The following is a 13,796-nucleotide window of genomic DNA, read 5'->3' on the forward strand; positions in this document are numbered from 1 at the left end:
TGTTTTTATTAATCTTCCACCATAAATAACTCATGGGATAAGAGTTACTCTCCAATTTAGTTTATAGCTTTAAAAAAAAAAAAAAAGCCATCTTAGTTCTTTTGTAAATGAACTGTCCCAACAAATTATGCAATGCTCCTAAATGGTTAGACAAATCTGGCATGTTTATCTTATAATAAATTAAAATGTATGCATTAGATTTGATTTTCCCACTGATTTTCAATATTAGTTTCACTGGTCCAAAATATTACATTTAATGCATTCTAAAACTCATGAATTGCATGGCTAATTTCTTGTGATGACATTAAAGAGCAAATCGTACTGCAGCTCGTACAACATTGTCCAATTCACCACTTCATCGTAGGTGTGCTGGTGATCTACAGTCATCTTAGTGTTTAGGACGATACAGCTTGACAGTTAATGCAACAAATGAAAAATATTCTCATTCTAAAACTATCAATTTGCATTTTTGGATATTAAAAATATTCATTCCATTTAAAAGCTGCACTCAGTTGACAAGAGTATGAAGTGAAGATACATATACCCACTTCCTACATTCCCGTTTTCTGTCACTCCATGGTCCTACCTCTTGACCTCTCAAGGAAGGGCTCTAAGCACAACCCCAGGTAAAGCTGCAACTCTGAGAGGCCTCCTGGCTTTTGACAGGCTCTGAGGAGATCCCCAGGGCTGCTTCACAAGATGTCAGGCATCTTTAACAGGACTGGGTCAGGTGTAACAGTGCCTCAGCACCAGAAACTAGCAGGGCATCAACCCATGCTTGTGAAGCAAAGATGACAAGAGGACAGTGGGACGGTCATTTCAGCCCCAACACCAGGCTTCCACCTGGTGCCACCATGAGCGATTGGGAAGTTGGGGGGTAGTTAAGGGCAGTGGCAAATGACCACTACATTCTTCTGTCACCCTCAACCCTGATGATAGTAGTCAGGGGCCAGGAAACAGCTGGAACATGAAGCAGGACAGGACACTCCTGACCTAGGGTGACCTTGAGCACCCAGAAGATCCCAGCACCCTGTGCTTTTGGCCTTCAGCCTGTTGGGCCCCAGGCACTGCCTGCAGAGAAGTCCACTTAGACCAGGGCCTTCTTCTAGAGGAAGTGACACCCTGTGGAGCCAGGAGCAAGGGGCACAATGGGGGAAGCTGGGTCAGCTGGGTGAGGAAAGCCTAACAAGGGGTTTGACAGTACAGCAGCCTCTTTTTCAATATGGTTTCTTAACAATTAAATGCATTTATCATTAATCTCACAAATAGAAAAAGGTGTATTTCATACAAGACACTGGCATCAAAAAACCAGTGATATGACTGCCTGTCATATCACATTTTAATATTTTAGGTTAGATAACAGCTACTATTTAAAGGAAACCTACGCCTGAGTCAGAATTTTACAAGAAATGAATCAAATCAACCATTTAAGCATGTGGCCTTTGAGAACTGGCCTTTGAGAACAGGAGTCAGGCCAACTGGCCATCTGAGGGCTACAGCCTGGCTTGCATCTGACAAGTCTCGAATTTTTCCAGTAATGACTTTGGTTCTTCATTTCCCTGTCGGTCTTCTCATGAGTCTTCCCATAACATGAAAGTAAAGCAAATAACAGTCTCAAGAAAAATAAATAGCATGAGAGTAAATACAAGTGAAAATAAGAGACAGAAGCAGAAAACCAGATTAAGACATTTAGAACCAAAGCACCTAGTACCAAAAAGAGTAAGTACACAGGATCTTCAGTATGCCAACAGCTCCAAGCTGGAAAATCAGTGTAAGGCAGGGTATGGGGTATGATTTTCCTAGGGATGACTGTTTTGGTGCTCTTTTGTAATACTAACAACTTCAGAATTGTCTTTAGTTCTCCCACTTTCCTGGTGCCCTCAGGAGAAGGGTCCAGCGCTAGGTGAATTATAGGTTGGTAAATGCTAAAGAGATGACAGGCAGTTCTGCTCCAAGTGAATTCATTACCTCCTGTGTCTCTTATGGACAATAAGCAACAGTAGAGGTTTAATACAATTAAATATAATATTCATATAACAGTCAAAGATTCCTAAAGACAGGCTGGGTATTCCCCCTTTCAAGTTTAGTCCATTTTCAGTAATTAGTACTATAAGCCAGAGCACATGCACAGAATTATAAATCACTGAAATCAATCATATCAAGACAGGTCTGCAGAGTCCTTTTAACTCCACTCTGTTTTCTCCCTGTATCGCTAGCCAAAGTCACTAGGCTTATTAGCCATTCTCAGCTGCACTTCTGAGTCATTTTACCCTACATTTCATACGTATGAGCAGCGAATTGAAATTTTTATTCAGTTTAAGGAAACTGGCCCATTTAGTTCATAAATATTATCACAATATTCCTCAAGTTTTAGGGATGATTAATTCCAAGACATCTTTAAAATTCCTATTAAAACAAAAAAGAAGACTCGTTGAAATTAACAGCAGAGATGCTGTTACATATAATTAATAGCAGAAATGCTCTATTACAATAGGAAGCCCACGATCCAGGATACTAAAAAATAGGCACTAACACTTCCTTAATCTTCTCTTTTAAAATTTTTCAAGCATTTGGTTGATACATCCACATTTATTATCGGTTTTGCTGTTTTGCCAGCTGATCCAAATCAGGGAAAAACATGCTGATAATAGATCTGAAATACTTCTTCAGAAAGAAAATCAGAATCAATATCATACAGACTGAGGCCAAAGTCTGAATGACATCTCAGACCAAACCAAGTGGTCTGAAAATAAAAATACTGACAGTATTAAAATACCTGCCTCCAAGATACTCCAACATGTAGTTCTAACACCAATTTCCAGCACAAATTCAAAAAAACTTATTGGCATCTTTTATGTTCCAGAACTTATGCTAGATTAAATTGAAAAGACTACTAAAGTAAAGCTACAGAGCATAAAAATGCCTGCACAGCAGGTGTGGTCCAAATGAAGAAACCTATCCCCTCAGCCGGATAATTGCCCTTGTGTCATAACCACCACATGGGCCATAAGCGAAGCACACTCATCCATGATGGAGAACAAGCCAAACACAATCATTACTGGAATTATAGGTAGGAATGGTATTTATTATTTGGGAGACAGGGGGCCAGGTTAAACTGAAGGTGAACACATTTGGGCTATGTGTTTTCTAAGGGGAAAGAAGAGTTTCAATTTGTTAGGAAATTTCAGTCCTAGGATTGGCTTGAGCCACAATTGTAGGAGTATCAAAAGTAAAGTTTAATCCCCACTTCAGCCCTTTACCGTGGTAGATGTCCAGGGCCTTCATGCTCCCCGCTATGTGGACTCCCTGGGCTTTAGACAGCAGCTCCCTGCCCTATCCAAACCCCGCCTAGCAAAGGGGAAGGTTCAAGAAAGGATGTTGGAGAGCCACATACAGCAGGGCTCCTTAGCCTCCTAGTGACCTCCAAATCTTACCAAGGGAAAACTAGCTCCTTCTACCTACTCTGGGCCAGAATCTCATTCTCCCCATTCTTGCCTCTCTAAGTCTGCTAAGCCCCGAGAAGGACTCCTTCCTACTCCCCTGTCATCCACACAGCCCTCCCTACCTTGACCACACCTCAGGGCTTCTTCACCACCTCTGTCCTGGCAGAAGCCTCAGTGTTCACACCAAGATTTCTGATGTCACATTTATCCACCAGATAAAATATAGAATGTACTTTCCTTTTAATTCTAGCAAATTAACTACTCAAAAAAGAGAGAGACTTGAAAATTACCAGCACGGAAAATCACAATTCAACTATTCCAACATTACTTTGGACTCCTCATCATGTGGGTTTCTTGGATTATTCCCGCTGAAGTCGCAGTGAAGCTGCAGAAGCTCACCTGGACTTGAGAGCCTCTCGGTTCTGAGCAGCATTCTGAAGTGGGTGCTGTGGCTTCTCTGTCAAGTGTTGGGGCAAAAGATGGTCCTTGTGAAAGTGGGTGGATATTTGTTTAGGAAGGTTAGAAGAGGGACCCTCTTGGTGAAAGAGATATGAAACAGCCCTGGAAAACATGTTGACTTCTTTGGGTGTTTGTTTGCCACTTGCTGACCAGTGATTTGTTTGTTTACCTGGATCATCCAACTTCTACTTACTCTATCCTATGGTGGGAAAGTGGATGTTTGGCTCTCCCTCCTCCCTGAGAAAACTATAAACTAAAAGAGCTATGTATGAGGCACTTTTCCACAATCCAAGGGAAAAGCGCCTGTGAAGTCAAGTTTATACGATGGAGTCCCCTCTACGACTCACCCCATCTTCCCAGTCAGGCTCTTCAGGGCTGTTTCATATCTCTTTCACCAAGAGGGTCCCTCTTCTAACCTTCCTAAACAAATATCCACCCACTTTCAGGAAGCCCCTATGCACAGGAGGTGATTCCTGGATTCATCCCTTCTCCTGCCAATAACTTATGACTGTAAGTCTGAGTCACTGTCTGCAATGAAGCCCTGAGAGTGGAAGACTCGGCTGCAATAGCCATAAATGTCCCAGTTTGGTAAACTGTCCAGGAAAGCAGGGCTTTGTTGTGGTTTCAAAGGCAGGTCCAGGAAGGATGTGTTCAAGCTGAGTCTTCTGCCCCATGTGAGTTGCAGGTATTTGCTGTCCTGATTTTTACAGCTGGCTAACTTGTTAGACCACATGCATGCACACACACCTCCAAAGGACTAACATCCATGCTCAGTCTAAAGCCATAATGAGGAAGGGAATATTTTCCTAATACTGACTCAGGCTTCTCAAGAAGCTTCACTCACCTCATGAAGTCACAAGATTATAGAGATATAGAAGTGTTTGCTTCCTTTCATTCCTCCCCCCGGCCTCCTTCCTAATTGAGCCCTTTCAGATTCCCAGGAACAAGGGAAAAGCCAAATGCAGGGTCATACACCTGAGATCATCGTCTTCCAGGAAGAGGGTAAGGTCAGAACTTCCACGTCCCACTCCTTTTTGTCAAAGAAAGCTGAATTTAGCAAAGAGGTGAGAGAGAGTAACACCAGGCCTACATGAGTCACCAAGTAAAATCCCTGTGTGGTCCAACATATAGACAAACAAGCAACTATCTTACTACATACCTGTCTGTATTCTCCAAATTTTTTAACATAAGCCACGGCTATTTAATGAGCACAAACATGAATCACACTTTTAAAAATGGACCATTATTCTTCCCATCCATATATATTTCTGCCAAAGAAAACCAATTTAGGGATTACCTAAAGTTCTGGACTTACAGTTATTTTTTTTCCTTTTATCCATATGACTTACAACTGTTTTTCAAATATAGTGTCTGGAGTCAACTGGAGGGCTTATTAAAATTGTTGCCCCTGCCCACTCTGTTCAGGTCTCGAATGGGTTCATCATCCACCATTAACCTAAAGCAGGCAGTTGGTCCTTCCACAGTTAACTCTAGGTGCTCTCCGCAGACAGCGGAAGCTGGTAGAACTGTAAACATTATGCCCATTCCTAAATAGTTAATCAGCCCTTCCAGAGTGCCATACTTTCAACGAGAAAAATAGAATCTATTCTAAGAAGTAACCATATAATTAGGAGGTTATAACTACACCGTGGAAGGAAACACAATGAGAGAGAACAATGGATGTTGTGGATTAATTAGCAATACAATATTGAGCTTTGTGAAGTTACAGAGTGATAAAACAAGTACGTCAGACTAGCTCACAAAACACTTATGGATTTCTGAAGCTGAATAAAACCACTGGGTTTAAGGTTAAATCTGAAATCTTGCTTACATTACTCAAAGGAGCATAACCATTGCATACAATGTAACTGTTCTGGTATTTTTCTTTGCACTCTATTTACAATGCTCAGGAAGAATTTTAAAAATGAATAAACTAATTATTATATGGGTGCATATGTCTCTTATTGATTTATTAAGTAAAATTTTACTGACGACTGAGAACAAAAATACAAAGATGGTTGAAACAAGCCCTCGAGGTCACGGTGCCTACAATGTAGTGGAGGAGATGAAGGAAAATAAATCAAGGTTAGGTGACAAAATGGAGACAAGGTATACGGCACAGGTGAAGAATTCAAGAGGAAGTTACCTTAGGGAGGTCAGAGGAGACCCAGATTGAACTGAGTCTGGAAGACATTGTTTGCCAAGGGGTGAAAGAGAAAAGGAGAGAGAGAAGAACTAAAGGAACATGGAGGTGTGAATTTGTGTGGCAAGTAATTTGGATTGCTAGGATATGCGACATTAGGGGACATTGGCTGGTAGCTAATCTGGAAAGAGAGACAGAGGTCAGTTCATGTTTAAAACTTAGACTTTATCCTGAAGGCACTATGAATCCATTCAGGATTTTTAGCACACATATTGAAATATAATTCGCTTTAAAAAAAAAAAAAGTGAGGGGGCAAGGAAGATGGATTGGGGAAAATAGAGAGAAGAGATTCTTCTGGAAGGGAAGACGGAAGTGGAGGGTTCATATTCAGAGGTGTCTAAAGACAGGGTGACAATGCCAGTGAGTAGCTAGATAACAGAGGAAAGGTGGGTAGATGAATCTAGGATAACATCTATATTTGTGGTGTGCATAGCTGAGAAGATGGGGTTACCAGCAACAAAGCTCAGAGCAATTACAGCTCCTGAGTTCTGTTTGGGACATATTGGTTTCAAGTTTCCTGAGGGTCATAGCAATTGAGATATTTGGTATATTACATATAAATGTCTGAACTCAGGGAAATGTGAAAAGGAAGTTATGGTTTGGAGCAAAGTTAATATTCGAAATATTGGTGTGAACAAACAGTCAGGCATAAACATTGACTAATCAGAACAGGTGCCTGATGGATCAGAAAGGACCCCACCAATAAACAACTGGCATGGCCATACGTGCACACACCGACTAAACACCATCTTGGTACTGACAGTCACTGGCGTGGATGAGAGCTCTCAAGTGAGACAACAAGGGAAGAGGCCACAGGACAGAGCACCTACAATTGGAGGTGGTGCAAAGAAAAAGAATCTGGACAAGGAAGGTGAGAAGGAACTGTCAGAGAGGTAAGAGAACCAAGAAAGGTTTGTGTCGTGGAAGCCAGGACCAGAAAACTTCAGAGGGTGAGGAGTAGTAGTATGGACTATTGAAGGGAAGTCTTACCCACCCTTTCTCAGGCTTGACTATTTGTGATGTCTACAGGAACCTGAGCTAGTTTAAGAGCAGTGCTCAGAGGTATCCCCAGCAATGAAGTCTGAAAGCTTAGGGATGAGGATGACTCCAGCACACGTTAGGAGCCTAGGGGGAAGTATTTAAGTAAATTTATTCTTCCCAGAAGTGACCTTTCACTAAAGATGGTGTCTCTAACTTATTGCTTAAGCTGAACTGGGGCTACAGGAGGCAGAAAGGTTGAGATGAAGCCAACTCTCACTGAAGGTACTTCCCACTGTCACACCAAACCTCACTGGGCGGCCTACCCATCTACCCATCTTCCACCTCCTCAGACAAAATAGACAACTATCCCACTCACCTGCCTTGGCATAATGCAAGGCTCTATGGGGCATTCCATAACAGGGGAAAAAGCAAGTTTCCCAAACCTGCCTCAAGTGCATCAAAAATAGCATGAGAGCGCTCTGCAGGTTCTCTCCTGAAAGGGAGGCAGGAGAGTCTGAGAGTAAATGTAGAATTTCCTGAATGGAAAAAAAAAAAAAAGAGCATAATATTGCAGAATTATTTGAGAGTGAGGACAAAGATTTAATTAACAGGGGAAAATTTAGTGCTCGAGAACAACCTTAAAGTATGTTTATTAAATACTTGGAAAAAAGGAAAGAAGATTTAGGTCTCCTGAAAAAGAAATCAGGCTGAAAAGTTCTTAGAGCTAAAATGTGTTGTTATTAGAGATGCCATAAAAACTAATGTTAAAATATGATTTCTAATTTCAATCTTTTAGGGAAAAATCAGGCTTTGATTCACTTGTAAACCAAATCCTACGCATCCACTCCCCCAACACGAGGCTTTGGCAGGGGCGTCCTGTCCACGTGTCGAGGCCAACGCGCACCTCTAGTGCCCTGCTTCCACCGGCCTCCTGACCTTCGGTATCGTGATGAGAGAGCGCAGCTACAACCTTGGGCAACCCGATGCAGCCGCGTGCGGCAGCCTGGCACTGAGCGGAGCATGCTCAGTCAGGTCCTGACCCACTTCTGCTGGCCCGAGCTCGGGACAGGGAGTCGGAAGCTCTATTTTGTTTCGTTGGCCAGGGAGAGAGAGAAGGAAGCAAGAGACTAAGAGATGCTTAAAGCCTCCTCCTCTCTCCTTGACAGCAGTCTCTGACCCAGCGGCGGATCAGGCCCGGTCAGGCTGCAAGAGCCACAAGCGTCAGGGTGTGTAATCCACCTTTCCGGGTTTTGGCAGCAACCGAAGGAGAAGAGGGCGGTACTGGAGTAAAAGGGTTGTTGGGGGCGTGGTCAAGGGGCGGGCCTAGAGGAACCAGGGAGGAGGAGCCTGGTCTTGGCCTCCGAAATTGAAGGTCTCTGTCAAGTCAAAAAAAAAAAGGAGGGGGGAGGGGGCGCTTACAGTGCAGGATTGTGCTGCCAGACTTCTGCAGACTGTTTAGAATAACCTACCTTTCTAATTTAAAGAGCACCATATTGTTCATTAGAAAAAAACAAACTACAAATAATGGAAAAACAATAAAATTAAAAATCCCTGAAACCAGTAAACACTGGTTTTTGTTTGTTTTTTTTTTGTTTTCCCAGCCTCGTCTTTGTGGGCTTTATAATTGCCAGCAGAGTCACCCGGGAAAGCCTGCGGAGCTTTTGTCGCAAGGCTGCTTGACAGGTGGCCTTGGAGAAAGGGTAGGTTCAGGGGTTGGATGGTTGGTTCTCTCTCGTGCTCCAGGATGGGATTCTAAAAAACCTGTTCCTGGGTGTCCCTGAACAACAGTACGACGCGACGCTCAGAAAAGTTGTGGTGGAAGCCCTAGGTGCGTACTACCCCTCAATTACCAGTCACACTGCCCAACGTGACAGCATCGGAAGTAAGCCCTCCGCTTCGCTAATAGCCTCAGCACGCTGCAGCGGAGCCCCGGGGGCCGCAAAGTCCCGCCCCAGAGGCTACGCAGACTTAATCGGGGACTCCCAAGCACGCTCAGCCTGCCCCTTCCTATGCGGGAGCATCCGCCGCTCCCACAAGTTCGTCCCGCCACCACCACCCCCCACCCCCGCCCGTGGCTGCCGCAAAAACCCGGCGGTGACAGCCCGCCCAGCTCCGCGCCTCCGCGCCGCCCGGCGAGTCGCACTGGGCATGCTCCGCACCGGCCGGCTCCGGCTCCTGTAGGTGGGAAGCGCCGCACTCCCGGCCGCCCGCGGTGCAGCCTGCATCGCTGCAAGGCGCCGGCGGAGGCGGCTCGCCCGCGTTAGGCGCTGCCGGGCGTCGGGAGCGGAGCGCGGCTAATAGGCAGCTCTCAGGCTGGCCATGGCGAGGGGCGCACAGCGGCCACCTGAGTGGCGCGGCGGCGTCAGGTTAGCTGGGCGGCCGGGCGCGGCTGGCAGGGCGTCCCGCACCGGGTGGGCGGTCGAGTCGCGGCTGCAGCTGTCGCCGCGGAACTTTCTCGGGTGCCTAGGCTGGCAGAACCCGCAAAGCAGGCTGCGCTCTGGGAGGCGCAGTGAGGTCCCGGCAGCGGGTTCCTGGGGGTCGTAGGATGCTTCGAGATCCGTGCGGGGCGGGACCGAGGGGTCGGGTGGGTTGGGGACAGCCGCTTCTCAGACTAATGCCATAAGCCTCCTATAGTGTGGAGCGCGGTGTCCACTGCGCGCTGCTCAAGAGCCTCCCGGGGTCTCCCAGGGGAAGGGGACGCCAGGGTGCGGCGAGAGCCTTCGCTGGAGTCCAGGTCTCTCCAGTCACCGTGCCTCAGTTTCCCCGAAACAGGGAGGAGGGGAGAGAGTATTGTCCCGGCTCCCAAGGCCTTGGGTGCGGGTTTCACGTCTGGGGCCGGGAGGATGCCGCGTCCTGATGCTGCAGGAGTGTGGGAAGCTGCGGGTGCCTCGAGCCACCGCCGCGCGACTGGAGATCTGAGTTTGTCGCATTTGACTCCATAGCAAGTTGACATAGAATGGCTTCATGGCGTGGAAAGGGGAAACGTGCATCATCGAATTAAAAAAAAAAAAAGTAATTGCAGAGCTGACTTATTTTAAGTTCAACCATTAACCTGCCTTCCCCACCAAAAAACTGGAGCTTGCAAGTTGCGAAATTTATAACGCAAGCTGGCAAAAAAAATGAAGGTATTCAGGTCCATTATCTGTACACACAGTAGAAAATAACATATTATGGTTGAATTGCCATTGTTTTTAATGATACTTGTTACAGAAAAGTTTGGTTACTGTAATAATCTTTATTTTGTTTTATCTTAGCTTTTATATTAAGAACTTGGGAACCTAGCATTGCAGAAGCACGGTGTTTTTTGTAAAGTTTTCTCACTTTTGTTTCTAGATGAAACATTTTTTTTAGTTGCTACTATGCTGAACATAATAAAATAGTTCAGGATGAAATGCAAGATGAAAGATTTATTTTTCAGAAGAGCAAGTAAGAACAATGTAGTTCTACTGGCATTTTACTTTTACCAAAAAAAAAAAAGACAATTTGTAAGTCCTTCCGCAGTTACTACTGCTGATTCTTCCTAAAACATTTTGTACCATTACCACTCTTAGGATTATTGCATCTAATAAAGAGCAAGGTAAACAATCCTTGTTCTAGTGAGAAATACTTCTACCTCTAACTAAAGCTATATTCTCAAGCCTATTTCTATAAGTACCACTTAGTGGGCTTAGTTGTTTTATTTATTAAGCTTATTACAAAACTTCTTGTTTGCATTCTTGATAGACCTTAATAGACTTTCGAGGTGCTCTGACTTTTCATTGGGTTGTGAATAGCTTTTACTGTCTGTTCTTGCCTGTGATGGCTCCAGTTGTAATCTCAACTACTCTGGATGGTTTCCCCAAGTTGGCTGTATGTTATGCCCATACATAACAGAGATTTAATAACAGGAAAAGCTTGAAATGTCTGGACAACAATAGCAACAACATGATTTCTATTTCTACAAGTTAGCCCTGCAGTCCTCCATTTTAGCCAAATGGTTCAGTTGGTGGTGTCCTAAACTTGTTTCTAAATATATTTATAGAACATTGTAGACATTTGAAAAACTCAACACAAATATTGGGAAATCGTGCTTTCCTTTTCTATAAAAATGCATCAAGTTCACAATCTGCCATGAAGTATTACAGGTATGTACCGCTTGTCAGTACCGCAGGCCCAGGGCTCTCAAGCTGCATTCCCAAGTGGAAGTTAATGCCATCTCCCCTAGCCCTTGGGTTTGTCCCCACCCAGAGGAAGCAAGTGAGCCTTAGATTCCACTTTGTGAATGTGAGGTTTGATACAGATCCATAGGCCCCTTCTGAATCTAAGTACCCTATTTTTTTTTTTTTTTTCAGTTAGGAAAGATAATGAAATTTAACAAAAGATATATTTAAACAGCATTCTTGGCTTCAAGAACTTCACATTCTCCTAAACTAAAACTAGCAACACCAACAGGATTTAGATTGAAGAGGGGTTTTATTATTGCTGATGAAGAAAAAAATAGAAAAGTAGACTGTAGTCAAATTAGGAAACAGGTAATAATTTCTTCTCTTTTGTACTTAAATGTTGGGTTCTTGCAGCTCAACTGCTAGGCACATAATTTTTGGTTTTATATCCGTGTCTTTGGATTTTTATTTTGTGTAGCGTTGTTAGTGACATTAGCTATTCATGGCAAACGATTGCCTTTAAAAATAGATTTTCCCCATTCACATGACCTAAATCTATTCAACTTCTTGTTTGGTTTATAATTTAAATATTTGAGGCCATTTAAACTTTACTTAATTTGTACTTTTTTTTTTTTTAATGCAAGAACTTCCAGATACTGAAATACCAAATAAATATTGTAGAAAAGTTGCTTTTAACCTCTAACACAGTACAGTCAGATTTGTTAGACGAGTGTTATTATTTTTTTTTCCAGAGTTCATAAATCATGCAGATAACATCCCTTCCCGACTTCTACATCTAACCAAGCACTTGGGGTGTGGCCTGCCCTTTTCTAGCCACACCCGGGAGAACATTTAAAATTCTGACATTTCGTAATCCATGGCAAATCACATTAAAGTTAGAAATGTCCTTAGATGAAAAAGGGTTGGTTTTAAGTGTGCTCCAGTTCCTCCCTGAAAGGGTTAAAGGATAAGGGGTTTGGTTGATTATGTAATAAGAACCAATTAAGAGCTGTCAGAACTAGTTTCTAAATTGTACTCAAAATAGAAGTCCTGTGAATTTATTGGTCTTGCTTCTGCCTCCACCTGAGGTCTTTACTCTTTAAAATATCACATTCATTTTTCTTCCTTACAATCTCTTATAGTTAGGCCCCTGAGGCTGCAGAAATGAGTAAGACACAGTGACTCACAATCCAGTCAGAGAAACATGCTTAAGGACGAATAAACTGTACTGCAAAGTAAGTGCTGCAGGAGAGGTGGCTGTACATGGGACTGAGGAGACTTAGGAACGAGTCCCTTGGTTTGGAAGAAGAGGGGCCTCATGAAAATAGTGGCGTTTCCATAGAACTTTAAGGAATGTCTAAGAAATTGAGTAGGAGTCTTCTAAGCAGAGAAGTAGATTTTCCAGGCAGAAGGAGCACCATTATGCCCCAAAGATATTTACTTTAGAACTTTGCAGATGTGATTGAGTTGAGGCTCTTGAGATTGGAAAGATTTTTTCAGGATTATTCAGTAGGCCCAGTGTAATTACAAGAGTCCTTATAAGTGAAAGGGAAAAGTCAGCATTAGAGTGATGCCATATGAGAGACTTGACTGGCCATCGCTGGATTTGAAGATAAAAGAGGTCCATGAACCAAGGCATGCGGGTAGCCTCTAGAAGCTGGCACAGGCAAGAACACAGAAGCTGCCCTAGAGCTTCCAGAAAGAACACAGCCCTGCCACCTCTGCGATTAGCTCATTATAGCCCATGTTGAACTTTTAACCCAAAGAACTAAAAGATAGTAAATGTGTTAAGTCACTAAGTTTGTGACTTAAGTGCCATAGAAAGAAGCCATAGAAAGTTAATATAACCACCTACAAAGAAGGATTTGGTGTGATGGAATAATAGGCAGGGGCAAAAGAAGGATAATGTAGTGGTCCTTTCATTGCGAGGAACTTGATGTCATGCAAAGGAGTTTGGATTTTATCCTATTACATATAAACAATGGGAGAGCAGCAAAGGATTTTAAACAGGAACATGCAATGAACAGACTGCTGCCAGATTCATCTCCCTAAAAAAAGCAATGTATAGCTAAATTTCAAGTTTCACAGGGCAATTCAACAAAGGATATCTAATCAGAGGTGGTCACTGATAGATAGAGATGTGGAGTGAGCATATTGTATAATTCGGTTCTCTGAATTGATCTGAAATGACATTTGTAGACATATATGAATTAATAGCCTAAGAAAACTTTTATTTACAATTCCTAATAGAAGGATAAAATGGAAAGTAAAGCACACAGGCCGTCACATTTTGACTACTTTGCTTCTGCCCCTTGTCTTAGCAGACAGCTGCTCTACTGGCTACATACCATGCAGACATGAGCAGAGGGCTGTGAAAGCTCACATTTAACACAGTTAACTTAAGAATGATGTCATGTCATCTGGGCCAACTCTGACCAGTTGGTAGGAGCTGCTTGCAGTGCTGTGGGCTAATAAAGGCTTAGCTGAGAACTTGCCACGATCTATTAGCAATGTTTGCCATGAGCTTCATATTTGCCAGGGGATGGGTAACAGCTATAATACTAGATG

At 43.4% G+C, this 13,796-nt stretch overlaps 1 protein-coding gene across 1 annotated transcript in view; it reads left to right on the forward strand.

Moving 5' to 3' along the window:
* Positions 1-9,248: 9,248 nt before the first annotated feature.
* Positions 9,249-13,796, forward strand: part of MFAP3L (microfibril associated protein 3 like) — a 38,930-nt gene continuing 34,382 nt past the window's right edge. The window contains exon 1 of the mRNA XM_039876122.1: positions 9,249-9,452. The gene's annotated coding sequence lies outside the window, so the exon portion shown is untranslated. The remainder of the gene's footprint in view (positions 9,453-13,796) is intronic.

The sequence above is a fragment of the Pteropus medius genome, unplaced genomic scaffold (assembly GCF_902729225.1).
Source record: "Pteropus medius unplaced genomic scaffold, Ma_sr-lr_union100, whole genome shotgun sequence".
Taxonomy (NCBI): Eukaryota; Metazoa; Chordata; class Mammalia; order Chiroptera; family Pteropodidae; genus Pteropus; species Pteropus medius.